This window comes from Euprymna scolopes, chromosome 46, assembly GCF_053919585.1.
Source record: "Euprymna scolopes isolate OS-2025 chromosome 46, ASM5391958v1, whole genome shotgun sequence".
Taxonomy (NCBI): domain Eukaryota; kingdom Metazoa; phylum Mollusca; class Cephalopoda; order Sepiida; family Sepiolidae; genus Euprymna; species Euprymna scolopes.
In genome coordinates this window covers 109,816,902-109,827,576 of record NC_136527.1, presented here as the reverse complement: position 1 = coordinate 109,827,576, position 10,675 = coordinate 109,816,902, and the positions used below count along the sequence as shown (strand labels likewise).

General features: G+C 36.9%; 1 protein-coding gene and 1 pseudogene across 1 annotated transcript in view; one reads left to right on the top strand and one right to left on the bottom strand.

The window, feature by feature from the left end:
* The window catches only part of LOC145270612 (carboxypeptidase D-like), a 293,674-nt gene extending 283,696 nt beyond the window's left edge, over nt 1–9,978 (bottom strand). The window contains exon 1 of the mRNA XM_080126242.1: nt 9,218–9,978. The gene's annotated coding sequence lies outside the window, so the exon portion shown is untranslated. The remainder of the gene's footprint in view (nt 1–9,217) is intronic.
* Nucleotides 4,368–4,486, top strand: LOC145272048 (5S ribosomal RNA; annotated as a pseudogene).
* Nucleotides 9,979–10,675: the final 697 nt, after the last annotated feature.

The following is a 10,675-nucleotide window of genomic DNA, read 5'->3' as shown; positions in this document are numbered from 1 at the left end:
ATATATATATATGTATATATATATATATATGTATATATATATATATATATGTATATATATATATATATATATATGTATGTATATATATATATATATGTATATATATATATATATGTATATATATATATATATATATGTATATATATATATATATATATATATATATGTATATATATGTATATATATATATATATATATATGTATATATATATATATATATATATGTATATATATATATATATATATATATATATATGTATATATATATATATATGTATATATTTCGATTTAAGCTAATGCACCCAAGTCATATGGATGTATTTTTTATTTTTGAAACTGCAACTTTATAATATATAAAAATCGATAGAACATTAACTATATAATAATATATACGAAATCTGCAAGAATTAAAATATCATATTTAAGCGTACTTTATGACCGGGCTTTACCGGGCGTCCCTGCTAGCTTAGATAAATACTTTTGTAGTTTTAACAAAAAAAGATACAATAATATTAGAGCGTCTCCATTTATACTGAACATCTACAGAATGCCGACATCAATATATTACTTACTAGCGGGGGTACCTGACGTTGCCGGTTGTTTGGAGGTGTGTGTAAGGGGGGGGATAAAGTAAAGAATAAGTGAAGTAATAATCCTGTTTAAATATAGAAAAAATAAAAACGATGTTAAACTTCGTTAAAAAATCGGCAAAACAAAAAAAAAAACAAAAAAACAGCGAACAAACGTAAAACTTCTTTTAAAAAAGAAATCGGAAAAACAAAAAGCAGAAATCAGGAAAAAAAAAAAAGCGAAAAAAAAAAAATGGCATAAATAACAGTTTGATTCGATTAACTCAACGGTGCGTTTCACCCAGTGGAATTAAAATTCCATTCCAGTTTTTTTTAAGCAACTACGAAATAAAAAAAAAAATAAAAACCCAAACCGGTGTTCTTTCGTAACTGTCTCTTGTGGACGATCCCACAACGGTGTTAAGTGGTGGCGGGGGAAGGAGGAATTTATTAGAGAGAAAAGATTTTACCACTTCCATTGATCTTAACCGATTTTGGCAGTGAACTCTCAGCAGATAGAATATAGGAATCTATGATTATCGAGGAAGTGGATAGTGGATAGGTAATAGGCCTATAACACACCTCAGATATTGTGCTGCAGTTGGTGCGTATTACAATTCTATGAAATGTCTTGATTTTTAATCCTATTAAGGTTAAAATCAGAGGTGAAAAATGAGTTCATTTTATATATATAGGGATGAATGAGACCCCTGTGGAATTTCCACAGGTCCCGCTAGTAATAATAATAATAATAAAGTAAATAAACAATACAAAATACAACTTATCTTGAATGACGGAAAATCTCAAGGATCCGGCTCAAATTCTGCAAGAGTACCCAATATTTAATAATAATAAAAAATTACTGAGGATACCAAGAACCAACTGGCTTTATTTTATTAAGAAAAAAATAAATAAATAAAATGCAATTAATTGAGGTCATCAGAGGTCAAATGCAATTTTATGTAACCTACTCAACGTAAATGAGGAGAATTTGCGCTTGCTGCGGGGAAATTAAAGGGTGCTGCTATAGCAATTGGAACATTAGCCAAAGAAAGTACACACTAAAATTAAACGAACAATTAATGATTTAGCAAGAATGTCTCACTATTAGAACTGAATCTAACAAAAACGATTCACAGTAAATCATTAACTTCATTCACTTAAACGCCTTTTTTATAGGTTGGTATGCTGTGGACGGCTTTGGAAATTAACTTTAAAAAAATTTTTTTTTTTTAAATAGGAGTCACCACTTATAAAGGCCCGTAGACCACTCGAGGATAAGGGTTAATGAATGTATAGTGGTCAAAAGGGAACAGGTCGTAGTCATCGTAAGTAGTAGAAATTTGATAAACTGGATTACGTGCGGGGATGGCTCATCAAGAATCTGTTTATGTTGGACTTGAAGACAGTTGTAGTCAGTTGGAAAGCAGGAAACGGAACTGAGTTCCACAGGCATGAAGTTCTAAGAAAACATCTTTGTTCATGGAATCCGTGTTTAAGTTTAGGCACAGATGAGGAGTGGGGGAAATTATTGATAGTGGTTTAAGCTAGACGAGTGCTTTTTGTGAAAGTCAAATCAGGGGAAACTATAGATTGGAGCTCAGACGAGCACTTTCCATGAAAATAGTGATAAAGCAGAGACAGGCTTGCAATATCTCTTTTGTGGGAAAGAGGTTGCAGGGAAGAGAAAACGGCATCCCCAACGAGGCTACGAAGTCTATTTTGAACTTTGTCAAGGCAGGATAAGCTGCTTCTAACTGATCCTGCCCAGATGTGGCAACAGTACTCCATCCTTGGACATACTTCATCTTTATTACTTTTTGAAATTTTTATTATTTATTCAAAAAAAAATTTCCACTTAGATTGTAAGAGGTTCCTATTTGATATTATTGTTGTGTTGTGTGTAGCCAGTGTGTGTATCTATGTATCTATAAACGTGAATGTGTCTGTTTGTCTGTCTGTCTGTCTGTCTGTCTGTCTGTCTGTGTATATTTTCTTTCACTCTGTCAATTTTTAGTCTACAGACTCGAAATTTAATATACAGGGTACTGACATTTGGGAAAATCTATGTAATTGGGTTTCGGCCAGGAATTTGGCTGTTAAGGGGTCAAAGCTCAACGATTGGACCTTTGAGAACTCTACCAAACTCCTCCGACAATTTTGAGTCTAAACACTTGAAATTTTAGATAAAGATTCCCTAGACATGGATCTAACTTAATAACTTGATTTGAGCCCAAAACAATAAATGATAAGGGGTCATAATAGGGATCAAAATTAAAAAAATTTGACCGTTTCTTTTTTGCTCAGTATACAACTCCAAACACCAAGGCAACGCCGGGCACCCATGCTAGTATATCCATAAAACTGAAATTGTATGTGCATGTGTGTGTACAATTTCCTACCAAACTACTCGGTCAATTTTCAGTCTACAGACTCGAGATTTGACATAAGGGCTATTGAGATTTGGGAAAATCTTTTTAATCGGTTTTCAAACAGAAATTTGTCTGTAAAGGGGTAAAAAATTCAACGATTTGAAAACTTTACCGCATTCCTCTGGCCATTTTGGGTCTACATACTTGAAATTTTAGATGTAGGTTACTTGGACATGGATCAAACTTTTTAATTTGATTTGAGCCCAAAACAACAAATATTAAGGAGTCAAAACTGAGGTGAAAGTTAAAAACATTTTGACCTCTGTGTTCTCTACAAAATTACTCAACCAATTTTTGGTCTAAACATTTGAAATTTTACATAAGACATAAGGCAAGCTTTGTAATCGGTTTTTGGCCGAAAGTTTGGCTGCCAAAGGGTCAAAGTTCAAAAGATTTTACCTTTGCGGTCTCTAGCAAACTATTCAGCCAATATTTTAACTTTTACATAAAGGGTATTCAGACATGAATCAAGCTTTTTAATCAGTTTTTGGGCGAAGAGGTCAAAGTTGAAAAAGTTGACCTTAGTAGACTCTACCAAACTCCTCAATTTTGGGTCTAAACACTTGAAATTTTAGATATAGGTTACCTGGACAAGAGTCAAAATTTAATATATATATATATATATATATATATATATATATATATGCACATAAAGTTATGAACAGTACATAGGCCCGAGCAAAGTCGGGCTGAACTGCTAGTTATATAATATATATATATATATATATATATGAACAAATGATTAATAAAACTTTGGAACTTACCTGTTTGATTGGAAGTTTTTAATTCGACCGTTTTGGATTTTACCATTCTTGGATTTTTTACCCTTCACCGGACTATCCATTCATGTGAAATCTTTTTATCATTTTTTCTTTTACCTCCTATTCCCCTTACCTCACCCTTTTTTTAACCAAGTAAGATCTGTGACTTATTTGTGGTTTCATTAAATACTTTTACATGCAAAATCCGATCCCGCATTTTGCTAATTCCTGCTCTCTGATGAGAAGGAGAGTATTTCTTTGAAACTCCGCGGATTAAGGACTATCCACTTATCTTGTGTTTCCTTTTTTAAAATTAAATATGTTTTTAACTCTTTTTCAAGATGTCTTTTAACATGTTTTATTAATCATTTGTTCATATTATAAGCTCTATTTCCTTTTCGGTTTTATTGAGCATTTACATCTGGTTGAGATTACTTTACTTGTAAATATTAACTCTTTAATATTTATAATATATTTTAAGTTTACCATTTTGATTACCTTGGTAAACTTATTGTAATTTTTATTTCTTATATATATATATATATATATATATATATATATATATATATATATATATATATATATATATATATATATATATATATATATATGCCATAATCACGTTGACACACTGGTTCCCGTCAGATCACTGAAGGTAAGCAACGTTGAGCCTGGTCATTACTAAAATGGGTGACCAATTTGGGAATTCCAGGTGTTGTATGTAGGAGGACGTTGACACCTCCCTGCAAAAAGTTGCAAAAACCTAACGTCCTCATCTCCCCTAATGGAGATATACATGCGCCTGGGGACCATTTGTGAATTTCATACTCCCACACACACATACACACATTATATATATATATATATTTATTTATTTACCAGTGATAAAAATAACGGACTAGAGTGCTCAATGTGTAGTCAGAGCAGTATATAGGAAATTTATTACTGTGAGTCCAGAATGAGTTTAAAAAGTGTTTCAGCTAGAGGAAAATCCTCAAAGAGAGGAAAAAATCCAACTAGCATCGTCAGGATTCATAGAAGTCCATCTATGAATTCTGACGATGCTAGTTGGATTTTTCCTCTCTTTGAGGATTTTCCTCTAGCTGAAACAATTTGTAAACTCATTCTGGACTCACAGTAATAAATTTCCTATATATATATATATATACACACACACACATACACACACATATATATATATATATATATATATATATATATATATATATATATATACACACATCTATATATACACACACATATATATACGCACATATACACACACACAAACACATATACATCTCTTATCTATATATATAAAAGGCAGAACGGGCGCATGCATTTTTGTATGTCCAAGAAAGGGTTTTGTTTCCGCTGAGGTTCTCGACGAGGTTACTATTTTGGAGAACTTTCCTTATACTGCCTAGATTTTAATATCTCCGATTTGCAAACGGACGTCGTCTCTATCTTTATTTTGATCGAATTTTAAAAACATCCCTACTTTCGAGTGTTTGTTTGTCTTTCTCGTATAAAAGTAAAGCAAAACTAAATTGGAGCAAAGGCAAACGTTTCTCGGCCTTCCAGCCAGGACGTCCAGAAAGGCAGTCAACTTTGATCAATGTGGGGGAAGCCCTTCATATCAGCCAATTGCTATTCATTTGGACACTGCCAGAGTCCTCCCGTTTTGGTGGGGAGCTGGTTTTCCCCAACATCGTGCGGAAACAGATACGGCAGAAACTGGCCTACAGCCAGAGTTAAGTGCACAATTCTTAAATCAAGCAAGACGTTCATTTCTGTGCCTGCGTGAACTCATTCACTTAAATGTTGATTTCTACAAGTCAACTTTTTGATTGACATCGCTAAATGTGAACGCTTTTCACTTCCTGTCGCGTCATGGCATAGCGGTAAGATATCAGGTTTTCTTTCACGTTCCTTTTCTACCTTCGCGTCACGGGTTCAAGCCTGCCTGCCTACTACTACTTTTTTTTAACAAGCACCCATGTTTGCCCAGCTGGGCAAACTTGGGTCCTTGTACCGGAAAAATATCCAGTAAATAAAACGTTGTTTAGTAAATCGTCATTTTTTTTGCATTTTTTTTTTTTGTCACCAAACATGGATATAAATATCACTAAAACATCCGCTGGGTCATAAGCTTCATTTCGAACTGCCTGTCTGTCTGTCTGTTTGTTTCTCACTCACTCACACACACACACACACACACACAGTAAATCGAACTTACTAAGGAAGATAATAACTTCCGGTGAATACCGGAAAAGTATCCAGTAAATAAACCGTTTAGTAAATCGTTATTTTTTTTTGCATCTTTTGTATGTTTTTGCATTTCCATAAACAAAACATGGACATAAATATCACTAAACTATCTGCTGGGTCATAAGCTTCATTTCGGTACCTAACTTGCCTGAGTGGATTGCCTGGGTGCTGAGAGGCAAACCGCGTCTCTCACACACACACACACACACACACACACTCACACACACACACACACACACACACACACAGTACGAAAATTTATAATAAGATTTTTTTTTTTCAACTCAGCACACACCCCCAAACACCCGGGCAACGCCGGGCATCCCTGCTAGTTATTTCTAAGTTGTCAATGAAATTTTTATGATAATATTTTTAAGTTAACATTCCTACATTCATTCTAAAAGGTATTTTAGTTGACAAAACTTTTTGGCTTTGAATAACATTGATAATCGTCGACCAGCACACCTGGTCAATATTTAATGTCTTGTTAAACAGAGTACTGCAGAGAGTTGAGCAGTGAGATGTTTATTCACATTACATTTAAACTTCTGGATGTTACTAGAGTCAGGGAAGCAGGAAACAGGGAGAGAGTTCCAAAGTCTAGCAGACCAAGAGGAGAAACTATTATTATAAAAGGGGTGAAAAAAAAACCTTACCGACTGTTCACAAGAACCCATTTGTGCTCTAGGTTATCTCCCTCATTACGTCTTCGCAAACATATTTTAAGTGGTTACTCTGATTGCACTAGTTTTCTTTTATTTTTACTTGGGAGTCACCACTTATCAAGGCCCAAAGCCCACTCGAGAATAAGGGTTAATGAATGTAAGATGGCGGTGTAGTAATCGTTAACGGTGTAGATCGAGTAGAATTTAATTATTCATGGGGACGGCTCGACAAGAACTCGTTTACGTTGGATTTGAAGGTTACCATGTTGTATTCAATCGGGAAGCAGGACAGCGGAACAGAGTTCCACAGGTAGGCAGTTATGGGGAAGAAGCTTTGTTTATGGAATCTGCATTTAGATTTAGGCACGGATAGAGAGTGAGGGAAATCGTTTATAGCGGTTGTAGCTAGGCGAGTATTTTTTTTGTGAAAGTTTGGCAAGGGAGGGGGCCATAGATTGGAGTTCAGCCGAGCATATGCCATGAAAATGATAGAGCAGAGACAAGCTCACAACGTCTCTTCTGTGAGAGAGGTTGAAGGGAAAAGAAAAGGGCATTACCTACTAGGTTTTAAAGCCAGTTTTGAAGCCAATCAAGGCTGGATAGGCCTCGCCAAGCATCTCCTGCCTAAATCTTACAACAGTACTCCATTTTCGGGCATACCTGAATAAAGGATTGCATCGGCAGTGAGATATCTACTGGAGTGGTAGAATGATCCATTTATCCAGCAATATTGGCAACAGATTTGATGTACGTCTGGTTTTGCTTTGTATTTTCTTTACATTATTCAGATAGTTTTAATCATATTTTATTCACTTATTTTAAAACAGAATATGGCATAATCACGTTAACACACCGCTTCCCGCTGGATCACCGAGGTTAAGCAACGTTGGACCTGGTCAGTACTAAATGGGTGACCATTTGGGACTTCCAGGTGCTGTGTGTGCTCTCCGCTTATCTTGGCATTGTTTCCAGTCGTCCTGGACTTCTCCTTGCCACTGGACTCAAAACAGTGCCGATTCAGGAGAGGTGTGGTTGGGGATTGTGCAGCCCTTGCCTCACAATTATACACGCAACTTCCCCTACAGGGGGTATCCTTTGTCTTTCGAGACAGAACGGAGGCATTGATTATTTCAAAACAAATGAGCTTGGTGTTGTGAGAGATCGTATTTGTGATTTTTTTGACATATGACTAAACAAAGAAGTCCAGCGGGTTATGGTCGGGGGGAGGAGGGAGTCAAATGAGAGATGGGTACAAAGTCGTAGCACTCCTACTGAAGCCAAGCCTCGGTCTCTTTTTGAACTTGTCGGCCAGCACCAGGGTCTGCCACCGGCCACCTGATTGCACCAGGGGATCACCACACTCTTCAGCACATCCAGGTACACGTATAACACGATCAGCGCGGTTGCTGGCGTGTGACCGACCCACGTGTTACATTAAATGTCCTGGAAACAGTCCGCGCATGAAGATCTGTCGATTGGACGTCTTTTGTCAGAGGTAAGATCAAAGGCATACCTGAAATGTTGGGTGTGGCAATCTCCTTCGCTCAGGGCTGCATCCCCACTCTGGTGTCATTCTGTATGGAATCTTCTTCGTCTTCAGGCCCGTTTCCTTTGACCTTAGGCAGACATTCAATACAGGCGCAAACAACGCACGACACAATTGTATATATAAGATTGTAACTGTTTTATTCTATGAATGTTTTCATACAATAAACTGAACACAATTAGCTCGTTAAAACTAACAGACCTAACTAATGATGAGAGGAGGGGGGGCTCCCCTTCCTCTCATCTACAGACGGACAGAAAATATGTGCTCACCTCATGCTGTCCAAACGAAAAGAGACCGAAAAAAGGAAAGCGAATTCTGAGGTTTAATTTCTATGTATCCCTTTGCCTACAGCCAAATTACCACCTGGCCATGCAGAGGGAGGGTGCATAAGCAACTACCAACCGTGGCACTACGATATAGTGCCACACACTTTAGTGTTGACTTTCAAGGCAACGTCGAAGATGTGAGATGGCATGATGTGGCCCTCACTTGAAACCACACCAAATACCATAACCGTGACTGGAAACTTTGAGCTGTACCTTCAAGCGTTGAACCATTCGGATTTGCATTTTAAGGGTGCTGGCAATGGTCCTGTTGTCATAACATGGATCAATAGAGCGTACAAGTTGTACAGCGGCACATCTCTGATCTTGCTCATTGAATATTGCGTCACTTTCAGACATCATAGAAGGCTCCTATCGCTCTTGGGATTTGTACACAACTGGCCAACTAGTAGATGGTCTACAAAAAAAAAAAAAAATAAATAAATAAAATGAAAAAAAAAACGGTTTTCATCAAACGGAAATGGAATCATGTCATATTTTCTAGGATGACAATAATTTTATTGTTCTATCCTGTAATACCTGTCAACACAATGACAAATCTGTAATGTGCATCCAGGAGACAAGCGCCCGCATGTTTGTGTGTTGTGCGGGTGCGTAAGAGAGACGGACGAAAAGGAAAGACTTACCTCCGGGCCGGCTCGGCGTCGCCGACCGAAAATAGAGAAAAAAAGATCAAGATGGCGGCCGCCGTCTTTTGTAAAGGATGATATCTCGCAAAGTCACACGAATTCTCGCAATATGCAAATTTAGCCGGCCTGCAACGGCCATAAAAGCGGGTGATTGAAAGACGTTGGGAGAGCGATGATTGACTTGGTCGGGAATCGTGTTGCTGTTGCTTCTCGTGCCGTGTGGGTGTGAGCATATCTTACCGTTGTTGGGACCGTTCTGAGTAACCGATTGTTGGGTCCATTCTGAGTAACAGCTCGCGTCCGTCTAGGTACCTTGCTAGTTGGATTCCGTGCAGAACCGGTGTTTACTGGTTGTTGAATTGCTTTACGTTGCTGCAACATTACACATCTACAGAGGGCGCAGTACTTTTAAAGGATTTTCCTTATACATCTACAGAGGGCGCAGTAATTTTAAAGGGCTTTCCTTACACATTTTCTGCATGAGATTAGCATTTTGTTTAAAGTTTTAGAGGGGGGAGGGTCACTATCTTAAGGTGCCACAGAACAGCATTCCACTTTCATTCACGATATCGATTTCTGCAAAATTTACATAATGTTACATTTTCTCATTTATAATTCTTCCCGGCTCCCAAAGAACGGACACGCCCATCAATCATCCATGTTGCCTGTAAACATGTTTACCATGATAAGCACAAACCGATTATTTATTTGCTGCTTTATTTATTTTGCCATTCAATACGGATACCAAACAAGTGTCCAAGTTTCTTTTTTCAGAGCACAGTATCGAGTTTCAATTTTTAATTACCACCCTCCTTCCCCAGAACTCCACCCTCCCATCTCAATGGAGGAGGAGGTCGCCATGGAAATGGTCGCCATTGATAACAGTACAAATTCAATTGTTAAGGAATCCGGCATTGGCTAATAACTTCTTTAACAATGGTTTAAACATAAACCCAACGAAATGGAACTGACCTTCAATGGAGGACTTGTATCAAGTCTGTTACTAAGGTCGACGGAAAAATGGTTAGATCACTGTTATATAAAAGGGGGTTTTAAAGAAAAAACTGCTATACACACACACACACACACACACACACATTAATGGCTATGATAATCTGATTTTCGGTCAGTTCAGAGTGCTCGAGTTGCTCTTGTATACAGTTACCGATGCCTTCTTAGATGTAAGATATCTTTTTTAATACATTAAAAAGCACATTTTAAGCACACACACACACACACACACACACACACACACACACACACACACACACACAATAAGTAGTGAAGTTTGGTTACAGGTTAAATTCTAATTAAAATCGTAGGTTAACTTGAGAGATCGATTCAATATTTTTCCAATGAAGTTTTGGTTTTGGGTTAAATTGTTATGGAACTTATGTTTATATCGTAATATAATTAAATCTCATATAAACAGAATGCGCATCAAAGTTAATGGAT